Genomic DNA, 13,078 nt, shown 5'->3' with positions numbered 1-13,078 from the left:
AAAAAAAAAAAAAAAAAAAATCAGACAGTTTTTTTGTGCGGGAAATTTTAAACATACGCTAACGCGTAAAAATAATAAAAATGGTGCCGTAGATTAACTCTACAAAGTGCACAGAAAAAGTGGGGGGGTGGAATCAGGGGGAAGGGGGGAAAGGGATCAACAGGAAATGCAGGTTCTCAACTTCTGTGAAAAAGCAGGCCACTTATTTTAAGTATCTTAGGTTAAGGTTTCTCCACAGCAACTTTTCTCCCTCATTTGGTACCATAAAGGCTCCCCCTTCTGTTTCAGTCTGCATTCACCACTGGTCTATTAAGTCCTGCCAAATTAGGGGCAGATCTGAGAAGTTTCTATCCTCCAGCCATAATATACACCTCTCAGGGCAAGGCTGCTCTTGGCTCTCAGGAGTTTAAATACTACTTGACAGTCTCTCTGGGAATCCCAAGGGCCTTGCACACCCCTGTGGTCTCCTGTGATGCCACAGTCCATGGCCTGTGCTGGTCGTCCTACCTGTTCAAAACTTGCTACAGTGATTCAGGGCTCAAAGTGTATTTTACACTTTAAACCAAATTTCCCTTTTTCTTCAGTATCCATCAGACACATCAGGGTGCATCCAGCTCTGTTTTTGCACATTTTTCCTTCCAGCAGATGTTCAAAATAGAGTCTCTTTCTTACTACCTCAGAATAAAGATGTGCCCATGGTCAGCACTGCAGACATTTCCGACAAAAGAGCCCAGTGACAGCTACACGATACGGGCTATAGGGGGAATTCTGCCCCCATTCAACTGGATGGCAAAACTCCCATTAACTTCATTGCAACTAGATTATACCTCCCAAGCCTGTTCCACCACCTGGATGGTACACTGTTCTCCTCACAGTCCAACCCATGCAAAATGGACCCTACTTACCAGTGCTGTACCTACACAGTAAAAGGACTGGGGACTTTACTTTTTCCCCCCTAAAAAACTGCTGTATCCATACTCTATACTAGCCTATTCCACTGTCTATGGTCAAAATCTCTCACACATGATAAAAATAGACTCATGTTGACCTGACTGCTGTGAAAGCTAACCACAGTACTATGAAACATGGCATCATTTTAAACATTATGATCCAACTAATCATATTTTACCTCTATTTCTATTCCATATAATTTTTCTGGTATGAACCAGGGTCAGTTTTGCATATGCCCAATCTATTTTACATATACATGTACACTCTGTTTGGACACTTGGATGGGAGACATATGCTTCCTTTCATTTGGGCATGACATAGTGTTATTAAAATGGAAATGTGCAGAGGTTTGAATCCAACTGCAACATATGCTTAAAAATGAAAGATAATTCCTTACTTGTAACTACCAGAAGAACTCCGAGCTTTTGCCTCCACGTATAATTACCATGAGACCTTAACAGCTTAATTCACTAGGTAATTACATGGTTATTTTTTGTTCTATAAAAGGTAAAGAGGTAACATTTAATTTACAGGGTGCTGCATAATCCTGTAATTACTCGGTAATTTCCATGTCATCACACAATAAAGGCAGGGGCCTTTCCAAGGCCCAGATATGACACAATGAAAAGTCTAACTCTATTTCAGTGTTGTCAGAAGAATCAAGGAGATTTTTTACTCCCTTCAGAATCGGAGGCAAGGTTAGTGCCGAAGAAAATGAAGGGCCCGACAGGATTTGGGATAGATCTAACAACAGCGTCTTGCAAATGCACATCACTCATGACTCACTGCACCAATTGCTATTCCTTTCCTCCTAAACTTTAGGATCTCCCAAAGTCTTCCATGCATCTCATTCTGCTTGTAGGAACTCTTGTCATTCCAACTCCAATATATATAGATATATCAGTAAAATTAAATGCCTTGTGGAAAACTCTGCATTACAGTCATTATTTCTACCATAAGCTGATATTTAAAAAAAAAAAAAATCTTCAATGCCCTGCACATTAGCTAAATTGCTTGAATCACCTCTCCAGATCCCATCAGAGCTGGTCACTAATGACCAAGGGGCAAGGCACTTCTTAGCAGTTTAACTGCCTAGAGGGATGTGTATTTGAGAACCCTTTGACCCACGCCGTTGTTCCCTCACTGCTATCAGTTGCCCAACCAGGAAGCCAGTAACATTTTATCCTGTGCAAGGCATGTTGAGTTCAAAAGACATGCACATTTATATAAATAGTCAGGAGCACTGGCAGCTACTGTGGCTAGGAGAAAGAAATAACAACTTATTATTTTATCTTCAGGCTCCATGGCATCCGTCAATGAACAGCTAGTGGCAATTTATTTCGTGACCAACTGCTGGGGGTAGCAGTAATACGGAGTTGGCCATGTACATGCTGTTGGATTCCTTTGAAGAATTTGCAGGCTGGACAACACTGTCAGTCTCCTCCTCTGCAATCCCAGCATCATTTCTATACAGCATTTCCATTGCTGTTATGAGATTGCACCTATTAAGCGCTGGTATTACAGAGCAGTCCAAGGGATTTTTAGGATTCACAAATTTTCATGCCTGCTGTGTTTACAACACTGATTAAATGGCACATTTATTCTGTCCATATACTGGAGGCAGCTACTCCCACTGCTCTCAACACAATAGCCCATAGCAGCTGTGGTCTAATGCATTAATAATCCATGAGTAAAAGGTCCCAAAGTGCCCATTGACATTACAGCCATTAAAGTCCAGTGTGTCAATAATAATAGAGAGTATTAAAAACAGACTCTGCTTGTTTGCGTGTGTGCATACCCTCTGCTGCTTAATTTTACATGATGTAGCTCCATGTCACTCAAGTTCTTTTTCTCCAGTCCTGGGGGTTTGTGACAAAAACTTCATGATGGTCACTGCCACATAGTTTCATGGGAAGAGAGCACTTCCTGCTAGTGAGTTGTCTGTGGTCTGTACACACTTCAGACAAACTATTGTGATTGTGCACATGTCTGATGCAGTCTACACAAAATAGTGCTCTTGTGTTATTTTCCATTGCTTCTTATGTGCACATGGGCACTGGTCTCCTTTACAGGGGGGTCAGGTTCTAAAGATCTTGATTCGAAATGGAGAGATTCTTCCTGAGCCAATAAAAAGAAAGTTAATTGTGTACACACACACACATACACACACACGACTCTCTGAAACATTGCTATAAGAGCTTACATTTCTGTAGCAGCTTCTACCCTCAAAGATCCCAAAGTGCTTTTTAAATGAAGTTTGCAAGAAGTGCCTTGCTTTCAACAGAAAACAAGCAATGTCCGGGGTGGAATACTGCTAAAGCAGATGTCTTGACAACATCATACAGTATCAATTTAGGAGAGGAAATGAAGTTGGCTCTATTCAACTTAACGAGATCAAGTAACAGACACTGATTTTAAAAAATTCTGAAGGATTAAACTCAATGAGATTATATGGCAATTTAAAGGGGAAGTCAATTTTAGGGAGAAACTGCTCAGTGTGATGTGGTTGTGGTTCCTAGACTCTGTAATATGATCTAAAGTCAGTGTCCAGGTACTGCATGGTTGCCAGCATGGATTACATTATATTTCATGAACTCATCCGAGTAAGCAGCAGGTAATGGCTGTATTAGTCAACACACTCGCATCTTGTTAAAGACTCATAACAAGGGCTGGAAGGGACCTTGGGAGGTCTAGCGCAACCTCCTGCTCAAGGCAGGATCAGCTCCGCCTGCAGCACAACCAGGTGAGTACATCAGGGAATCAGTATGAATGTTTTATTCGTTGCAAAGATCCCAACCAAGGATGGAGTGACTCAAACCTTCCAATACTGCGTGTTGCTGCCTCTGTGAGCACTCCTAGATGCCACTTTCTCCCATTCCTGGTGCTAACTGGTTCTATGCTTAATAGCTGGCTGCCCACTCAGCCAGGACTCCCAGGACTTCCACCTGCTTGTTTGCTCATTTGCCCACATTTTGAAATGCCAGCAAGTACAAAGAGGTGTCGGTGATGCCAATCCCCTGTTCAGCCTTGCTGCTCTTACTTCTTAATGTGATGGATTGCAGAGGCAGGCAGGTAGCTAAGAGGGAATGCAAGGTGTAAAAGACACGCAGTCACCAACTTGCTTAATGGAGTGCCATGCTCACACCCCCCTGCTCCCTCGTCACACAGGGACCTGCGGCACTTTCACAAGACGCAAGCACTGGCAGTGAAAGGAAGCAGCAGCGACCCAGCCTGGCACGTGATGGAAAATGAGGGAAAGTTAGCCCTGCACCCAGAACTTCTGTCTTTATGGTACATTAAACTTGTCCACTGCAGCCAGCTACAGTGAATGATAGGTGTCCCGCCCCTGGGATGGGCCATCAAGTACTGAAGAGGGAGGCTGAAGACAGACAGATGGAGCAGAAATCAGAGCTGTGAAGAGCCTCAAAGCTGAGGAATGGGAGATTGTGCTCAATGAGGGAGAGGAGGAAAAGCAATGCAAGGGGCTTAAAACGGAGGCGAGAGGTGGACCATACAGCAATGTGAATGGGTTACACCTGGGTTCAGGGATGACACAGTACAGGCAAACAGGTTGCTGCAAAGGGAAGGACTCCAGGAAGGTGACACATCACTGAGGGGTTGGAGGACACCACTGAAGCCCACCAAGTTGCTTCTCAGGCTGGCACTTGTCATGGGGAGGGGATGGCACATCTCCCAGGGGAGAACTGGAGATTCACTGCAGCCCTACCACTAAGAAAACTCCAGTTACAGGGGGGATGCCATTATGGCTGGGGCACTCTAGTTTGCATGGTAGCATCAGTGAATCAGGCTGTAGGAGCTGTACACATTTCTCTGTTCACATGCCTTTTCATACCACCTCTAGCACTATGGTCTCTCACTGCTCCTGTATGACACAAATGCATACAAAAAGTCCAATACAGCCAGGAATAAAACACTGTCAGTGAAGAAAGAGGAAGGACAACTCAGGTCAGGAGTTACTCATGTCACCTCAGGTTCTAGAGAAGATGGGACACGGGAGGTCTAATTTTGCTTCTAAATTTCCCAGGATCAAATCCTTACATGGTGCCAAAAGAAATCCTGTTAACTGCTTTTTCTCCCTGTGCAAATACACAGCCTTTGAGATCCATCACTGGATGAGCTACAGGGACTTCAAAGGAGGCTGTGTCTTAGCTGGTGCCCTCCTTCCTGGTAGCAAGGGGACAAGGCAGAGCAGTCATTCTGAATAGGCTGGAGCAGACCATAGCGCTCAGCAGCCCCAGATGTTCCAAGGGAGGAGAGCCACGTCCCGCAGCTGACCCACACTGCTGCTGCTACAGCCGAAGCTCCCGCACAAAGGGGAGAGAGATCTGTTTAGCTGCCCCGTGACACTGAAGTTAAAGAAGAAAGATTGCTCAGCCCGGCCAAGCGAGAAATCTTCTGCATTTTCCCAGAGTATTTTTCATGACTTGTTTAACCCTCCGATTAACCCTAGGCCAGGCATCAGGAGCCCTGCTTTCTGGGGAAGGAGAGATGGAGGATATTGCCTGCTTCATTGTTAGAGAGAAAAGGCTGTGCAGAGAGATGCGCTAATGCAAGCAGCCGAGTTTTACAATGAGGGGAATGATGGTACCAGACAGGAAGCCTGAGCAGGCTGACAGAAGTCACAGCAAAGTTTGGGAGAGAGTGGCAGAAAAAAGTGCTTGGGGTTATTTCAACAGCTCATTAAGAGATGGGGAAGAGAGACTTAAACTGAGTTTAGTAATTCTGAAGTGAGCAGAAAGTGCATTGCACAAAACGGAACATGTAGCTTATGGATATAAACACAATGTATCTTCAGTTTGGCTAGATTTATACAGGTGTAACTGAGGCAAGGATCTGGCCCTGTGTGTATATTCTGTATAAGCTGGTAAAAATACCCAACAAACTCCAGCTGCTGGCATCGTTGAAATAATCCATTCTTGCAAGAGAAATATTTTTTCGGTAGCATCATTGCCTTCAAACTTCAAGGCTTTCTGCCAATCAACTCAAGATTTCAGCTTGTCTAACTCTATCCCAATTGTGCAGTTGGCTCGATGAAAAGATCTCACCCAAAGAAATCCTTGCCTCTCACATAGTCCCTGAACCATCACGGCTAAAACATCACTCTAAAGCTTTCATATTATCTGATTTTTTAAAAACTAAAAGCAGAGAGTGCTGGATTTTGCTGCAGACTTTCCAACACAAAATGAATAGAGTCAACCCATGCTTTTAAGGCATGAGGACCACACAGCAAAATAGACTCGGGGCAGGAGAGAGAAAATGGGTCATTCTAGTTCTTGTGATCAGGCTGTGAGTGGAAGCCAACAAACCCAAAAAGTCAGGGGTGTCAAACTTATTTGGTCCCATGGGCTGCCTGGTAGCATGGGGCCACTGTACAGGCTGGGTCAACCCTACAACCCCGTCCCCTCCACCTCCCTTCCACCCTGCATGGTAGATCCCATGCCTGGGTGTTATGTGCAGCACAGGTCCTGGACTGCTGGAGCAGGTATTGTGTGTGGCACAGATCCCAGACTGCCCAGAAGAGGCACCATGTGCAGCATGTATGAAGCGGGCACCATGTGACTCATGAGTCTACTCAGACTCAGGGCAGCATTGCTGGCTAGATGACAGGGCTCTGCAGGCTGTAACTAGTCCATGGGATGCATCTTTGACACCCCTGCCATGAGTGATGAGCACTAGGGCTTTTGGTTTAATATAATTTCCATGACAAGCATCTGAGGTTCCCTTAGCAGTACCAACTAGGGCATTTTTAAGCTGCTGTTTTATACTAAACTTCCTCTTTGACATTCATGGAGAATTTGGTCAACCTGGGTGACATTTGGCAGTTTCCCTTGGCTATGTGTTTAGGGTGGATGGATTTGCCCTCATCAAACAACCATGTTAGTATTATAGGTTTGGTTTAACCCATCTTGAAAATCAAATTGTATTTCACAGCTCTGAATTATACCCAGTTTAACCATCAAAACTTTCTGGAGCTGCACACTGCATCTTACTGAACTGCAAAATAGCCACCAGAGGTCTCTAGACAAATCTGGTCTGAGTGTGGATTTTATGGTTAAATTGGATTGGACTGGGGTTGTTTTGTGAGTATAGCTTACAGCTTTAGTTTTTAGATAAAAAGGAGAGATACCTAGCCTACCCAGTCTCAGAAACCTGCCTGATCTCATTGCAATCCCATTGAATATGTGAATTTCCCATGAAGGGTGCAGGCAGGCAGGGACCACCTTCCTCTAGTAGATCTCTTTCCTATGTGGCCTATTGCTTGTTGCTCTGAAAAATCCCTATGGTATAAGTGGGAAATTGCCATTCATTTCATCCTCTAGCTCCCAGTCAAGTAGCTGCTTTGCTTTCTCCATACATCTTCCCATTTGGATTAGTCAGCAAGCAGTTAGGAGAGATTGGCCCAGTTATTGGCATGTCCTACCAAGCCAAAAGCTGTGCCTCTTGGATCATTAAGACCCAAGAAAGGATTTGAATTTCAGTCCAGAAACAGAAGGAAGAACTTCCACCCTTTGAAAGTGGGGGGCACCTAGTAGAGAACAAGACAAACTTGCTCTTTAGGAGAAGTTCTCTGACCATCCTTCTTAACAAATGACTGTGTGACACTGCATTACACATGCACAGGATATTACTACATCTGTCAGTGGGCAAAGCACGTCAACAGAGTCGCATGTGACAATGCTCACGCGCACACCACTACCAAAGCGGTAAAGATTGGTGCATGCACTGACATTGTTTTCTCATCTTCAAGGGAGTTGTCACAATGTCAGCAGCTGATGTGGAGCTGCCATGATGTGTCAGTGCAAATTCAGTTATACTGCAAGATGAGTTCATTATGAGGGAGAAAACCAAAGAATGCCAGAACATGAAAGGGCAAGTTGTCAGGGGGAGGGGAGCAGCCTCAAAACCCTTATGCACACACAGTGTAAACAGGCTCGCGGGAAGACATTTGCATATTCAGGGGGTGTTTGCATATGTGTGTGACACATACACAAACACACATGCGGGCACACAAAATGAATCTGACATGCCTGCACTTTGGGTGTATTGAAGCCTTCTGAATATTTAGCTCCATCTGTTTACTGGAAATTGGTAAAAGCCCAAGTAATTCTAGAGTGAAAGTGGAAAATTCAGGCCAGAGCCTCCAGTGCATTGCAGCTCCTCTGAACTGTGGTGCTGGGGTAGTTGTATGTCAAGTCTTTGCAAGTTGCTCAGTCAGTAAGGCTTATCTGAGCGTAAGGCAAGCAGGTAGGACATGACAATGTGTTCCAGAGACATGACTGTGACATCCTATCTGATGGGTGACCCCGCCATCCACGTGGTGTCCGAACACTCAGTGAGAGTTTCTTGTTGCCTATGTGATGGGCAAGAGGACAGCACCCCTTGTAAAGGGGTTGTGTTGGGAGGGTGGCTGGTTATTCTAACATTGCAAGGCAGGAGAAGCATAGAAATAAGCAGCATGGCCAGGGAGGGGAAACAGGATGAGATGTTTTTGCCCACTGCTTCCTGATGTACATGCCCTTACAAAATTACCCTCTTGGCAAATCCAAAATTCTCCTGCCTCGAGGGACTTGTTCTTCTATTCGGGGTCATCTCAATCACCAAACTTAGACCAGATTGTCAAGGGCTGCAGGGGTTTTCCCTCCCTCCTGAAGCATGAGCTTCTTTCTAGGATCTTCTGAGCACAGATTAACCAACTACTTCCCTGTCGTTGCTATGGCAGGGACTGACAACACTCTTGTCTCCTCTGCTTTTATAGGGCATTCTTAGTGTTTCAGGAATTGTGCCTTTTAGATGCACATCAGGATTTGAAGTAACAATTTGGGGGAATTCTGGTTACCTTGGAACTCATAGGACTGGACTCAGTGGTCCTTTCCATCCTATGCTCCTAGATGTGCTCTGGGTATATTGGCAAGCTTCATCCTTCATCTTCATGCAAGTCTGCTGAATATGGCACCAAATCCTGTGAGCAAATCCTGCATCTACAGCAGGTTTTACTCAGAAAAAAATCATAGAAAAGTAGGGCTGGAAGGGACCTACAGAAGCCATCTAGTTCAAACCCCTGCCTGGGGCAGGATCATCCCCATCTAAACAAAACCATTATCTAACTTCTTAGCAAAACTAGAGTCAACCCTGACACAAAGCCCAAGGCATAACATCCTAGCCTGCCACAGGTAAAGCAGGGGGACCATGGTGACTACTGCCTGCTGCTGCAAAGGTTTTTAATATATGCTCAAGAGATCCCAAGACGAATACCACATCCCCTGCTATGGAGGAAAAGAAAACCCCATAGTCCACACCAATCTGACCACGGGGTAAAATTGCTTCCTGAGCCCAAATATGGCAGTTATCTGACCCCAAGTAGAGGGGTATGATGCTCTAACCAGGATTATCTGGGTTTAAGTCCCAGTAGGAGCACTGGCGCATCCCAAAGTCCCCAGCCTTGGCTGATGGAGGCTTAGGGGAAAAACCTGGCCCATGTAGCAGCAGGGTTTAACTGTTTCAGGGTTTAATGTAGAATATGAGGGTTTAACTGGTTGTGGCTAAGGTAAACATTGACTAAGAAGCAGTAGGATGTCAATGCCCCCTATCACTAGGAGAACAACATCCCCATGCACTATTTAACCAGACTAGCATATGGGGAAAAGAGAAGAGTGGCAAAATCATCCCCACTCTGCATTTATTGGCTTTTCTTTTTTCTATTATTTATTTTCATGTCAATTTTTGCAATGAATTATACATGTTGTAATCAAGGGTTCCTACATTTTATGCATATTCCAATAACTGAGGTCACAGGGGCAATTTCCATGACCTCTGACTTCTCATTAATATTGTTGACATCTTTCTTCTTTCATCCCTAAGGACACGTTACAACAGCTTGGGTTCATGGCCCTTGGGGAGGAGATTCTATCACAGTACTGCATTGGCCCTGTTGCACATTGATGTAACACTGCAGTGTGATACAGAAAAGTCATGCCACTAGGACGAGGGCTTGCCTGGAGCAAAACTTCAGTAAGATGAGGCATTCAGTTTACAGAGCATGCCTGATCTCTGTGAGCATTGTTTGCAAACATGGATGCATCTTATGGGCAGTGTATATAACCTGTAGTGCAACTACTCACTATAGTTTATACGTCACATAATTGTCACATGGATTCAGTTCTTTTCCATGACTGAACTGCAGTTTAAAATAATAAAATATATTAGAAGCATGTTCAACTACCAAAGAATGAACAAGAAGGTAGGAATGGATTTTTTTCAGCAGAAATGCATGAAACTCGATACATTTTGTGACTAATAAGCAACAGGACCCCACAAAGTGCACCAAATCAAATCTGGAGCCATATGCTACTAGCATTAGTTATTTGTATTATTGTGGCAACCACGGGCCCCAGTCAGTATTAAAGGCACCTTTGTGTTGAGTGCTGTGACATTGACATTGAGTTCCCAAAGAATACAGATGTAATGAATGTTGGGTGTATGCTCCATCCAAGCATTTCTTGCAGCCAGGAGCTTTTCCTGTTGGCCTTTGGTTCCAAACTCCCACCCCTCACATTGGGGTGCAGGTTTCCCCTATAGGCTTCTGGGCAGCTAGAATTAACCACCCCTGTGCCTCTCTCAGTAACCATCACCATCACCAGAAATTTATCAGCAAGCACCCAGGTGGCTTGACCCAGGTGGCTTGACCACAGCATTAGTTCTTCACTTACTAGTTGGGGCATATATGTCACTGAGTTCTCAGTAGAGGTACAAGGTCCCAGAAACCATTCACACACAGGCTGGGCTCTGTCCCACCAGCTCACTCTCAACCAGCTGTGTTCCTGCACATTGCAACCCCTTTGTGCCTCTCCAGCAACCTACAGTTCTTTCTTGAAAAGCATCCGTTTCTTCCAGTGAGAGAAAAGCAGGAAGTAAGGATGCATTGTCCTGCCACCTCCCTAGACAAACAGGCTGATTGAGATAGAGGGATGGTCCTTTCAGACTGCTCGTATGTGGAAAGTAGCTTCCCCATATGTAGCAAGTATGGTGGCTGGGAGGTATAGGACAGTAATAGAAATACAGTTCCATGAACAGCTGCATACACCATTGCACTAGTGGTAGTGGCCATCTTCAGCAAGACACCTCTCTCATCATTAGCTTACCATGAACACTGCAAGAAAGATTTGGCATAAGAGAGAAGTGATCTGTCATATAAGGAGTAACATGGAAGAAAATGCAGCAATGCAGACAAGCAAGTGATGGAGTCTGGCATTGTGGCCGTGTGAATGGGACCAATGCAATGTATTGTGGAGTTGGGTTATCAAGGCTCTTGAAGATGGATAGAATAGAAATGGATGCAGTGGACAGTGAAGACTCATAGAGGGAGTGCCATACTTCAAGTTACAGAGCAACAGTGAGGTTTTTATCATCAGCACTCTCATTGGATTTCAGTGGAGCAGGATTTATTCATGAAGATCTGAGGGAATCTATTTTTTCATTACTTGTTTAGCTTTACTTGCAACTCAGGTCCAGGGTCTCTTACTTCACAGCAGAGAATAGACCTGGACTGACAAGGGTCAGGAAAGTGAAAAGCAGGCAATTTGGGAGAGGAGATGTGAGCATAACAAGAGGCAGGCTTCTGCACCTTATCCCACATTACAGCTGCTCTAGGACATTCGCTAAAACCCAGGCAGATCCTTGAATCCAAATTTTCTCAAAGTCCAAGAATGTTATGGTCCAGGGCTTTCATTTGGTCATTAATAGTTAGGAGACAGCTGGAAAATAGAAATCTGAATCTGTGCTTCCCCAGGTTTTAGAGATCTTTGGTTTTACCATCTAAAACCTAAAATTTAAACCCATCCCTATGCAAAACCCAGCAGTTGGGCCTATTAGTACAAAGCAACTTGGTATCAGTCCCAATCAGCTTGGTTGAAACTTGGAAATAAAAGTTAGACGCTTAAAAAAATGAAACTAATCTGGTATCTTCTCTTCGCTGAACATATCCGCCACCTGGCCCAGTTTGTGGTTTGGGAGACCAGCTCTACGGATGTGAGGCTAATGGCTCTCACTACCAAAATGGAGGGCTCAGTTCTTATGTTCTTGTTTCACATGTAGAATCACCAGCTTTCAAAACTGGTTTGTGTGTGAGGCGCAAATATGATTGTGTGTGAAATAAATCATACAATATGTGCTTGTGACTTTATTAAAAAAAAATTATTCATTGGACTTTCAGACTAGAGGAAAGCTCACAACCCCTCTTTTTTAAGGCAGTCATAATCCAAAATGAAAACACCTTCCCCTTGCTGTGGGGGGTTGGGCGTGTAGGGGTGGGGGAGGTGGACAACACACTCTATACTTACACAGTCAATTTTCAAGCCAACATATCAACTTTTATTTTCCATTCTCTCTGATTCCATTGCACACAGGACCCATTGCAATTACCTTGTCCACACAAGCTCACAGCAGGCAAGGCAGTGTCTGTATGATTAAATCAGATGTACAAACCAGATGTGCAGTTGTGCTCCCAATGCTCCTATTAACATGCATAAACAACTCCTGAGTGGCCCAGATGGACAGTAGCTTTAAGGCGGCATTTCTGAAAGGAAGGATTGCATCTCATTTGTCAACTGTGAGGCTGAGCAGATGTGGTCAGTTGTTGCAAAGTTTAATTTCACATAATAAGTTCAAACCTCAGGGTTTCTTAGATGAGGAAATGCTGTGGTGCATTCAGCATCGATAAATCCAGCTCCCGAGTCAAAACACCTAAATATTTCAGCATGTTAGGACTAACACATGCTGAGCTTCAGATTCCATCGTTTGCTTTGAAAACTCCAGCTATGCTTAAGCTTAATGAGAAGCTACACAGATTGGATCTTCAGGCGCCAAATTGGCTTCAGCAACCCCGGGTTCAGTTTAACATTACTGCCCCAAATGTTCCCTTCTAAACAAGAAAATTATAGTTTCATAGTTTCTAGGGTCGGAAGGGACCTGAGCAGATCATCTAGTCCGACCCCCTGCCATGGCAGGAAAGAGTACTGGGGTCAAATGACCCCAGTAAGGTGGTCATCCAACCTCCTCTTAAAAACCCCCAGGGTGGGAGCCTGCACCACCTCACTTGGAAGCTGGTTCC

Source organism: Gavialis gangeticus, unplaced genomic scaffold (assembly GCF_001723915.1).
Source record: "Gavialis gangeticus isolate Ggan-Ray unplaced genomic scaffold, GavGan_comp1, whole genome shotgun sequence".
In the NCBI taxonomy this organism is placed as follows: Eukaryota; Metazoa; Chordata; order Crocodylia; family Gavialidae; genus Gavialis; species Gavialis gangeticus.
Note: the sequence above shows the minus strand (reverse complement) of the source record.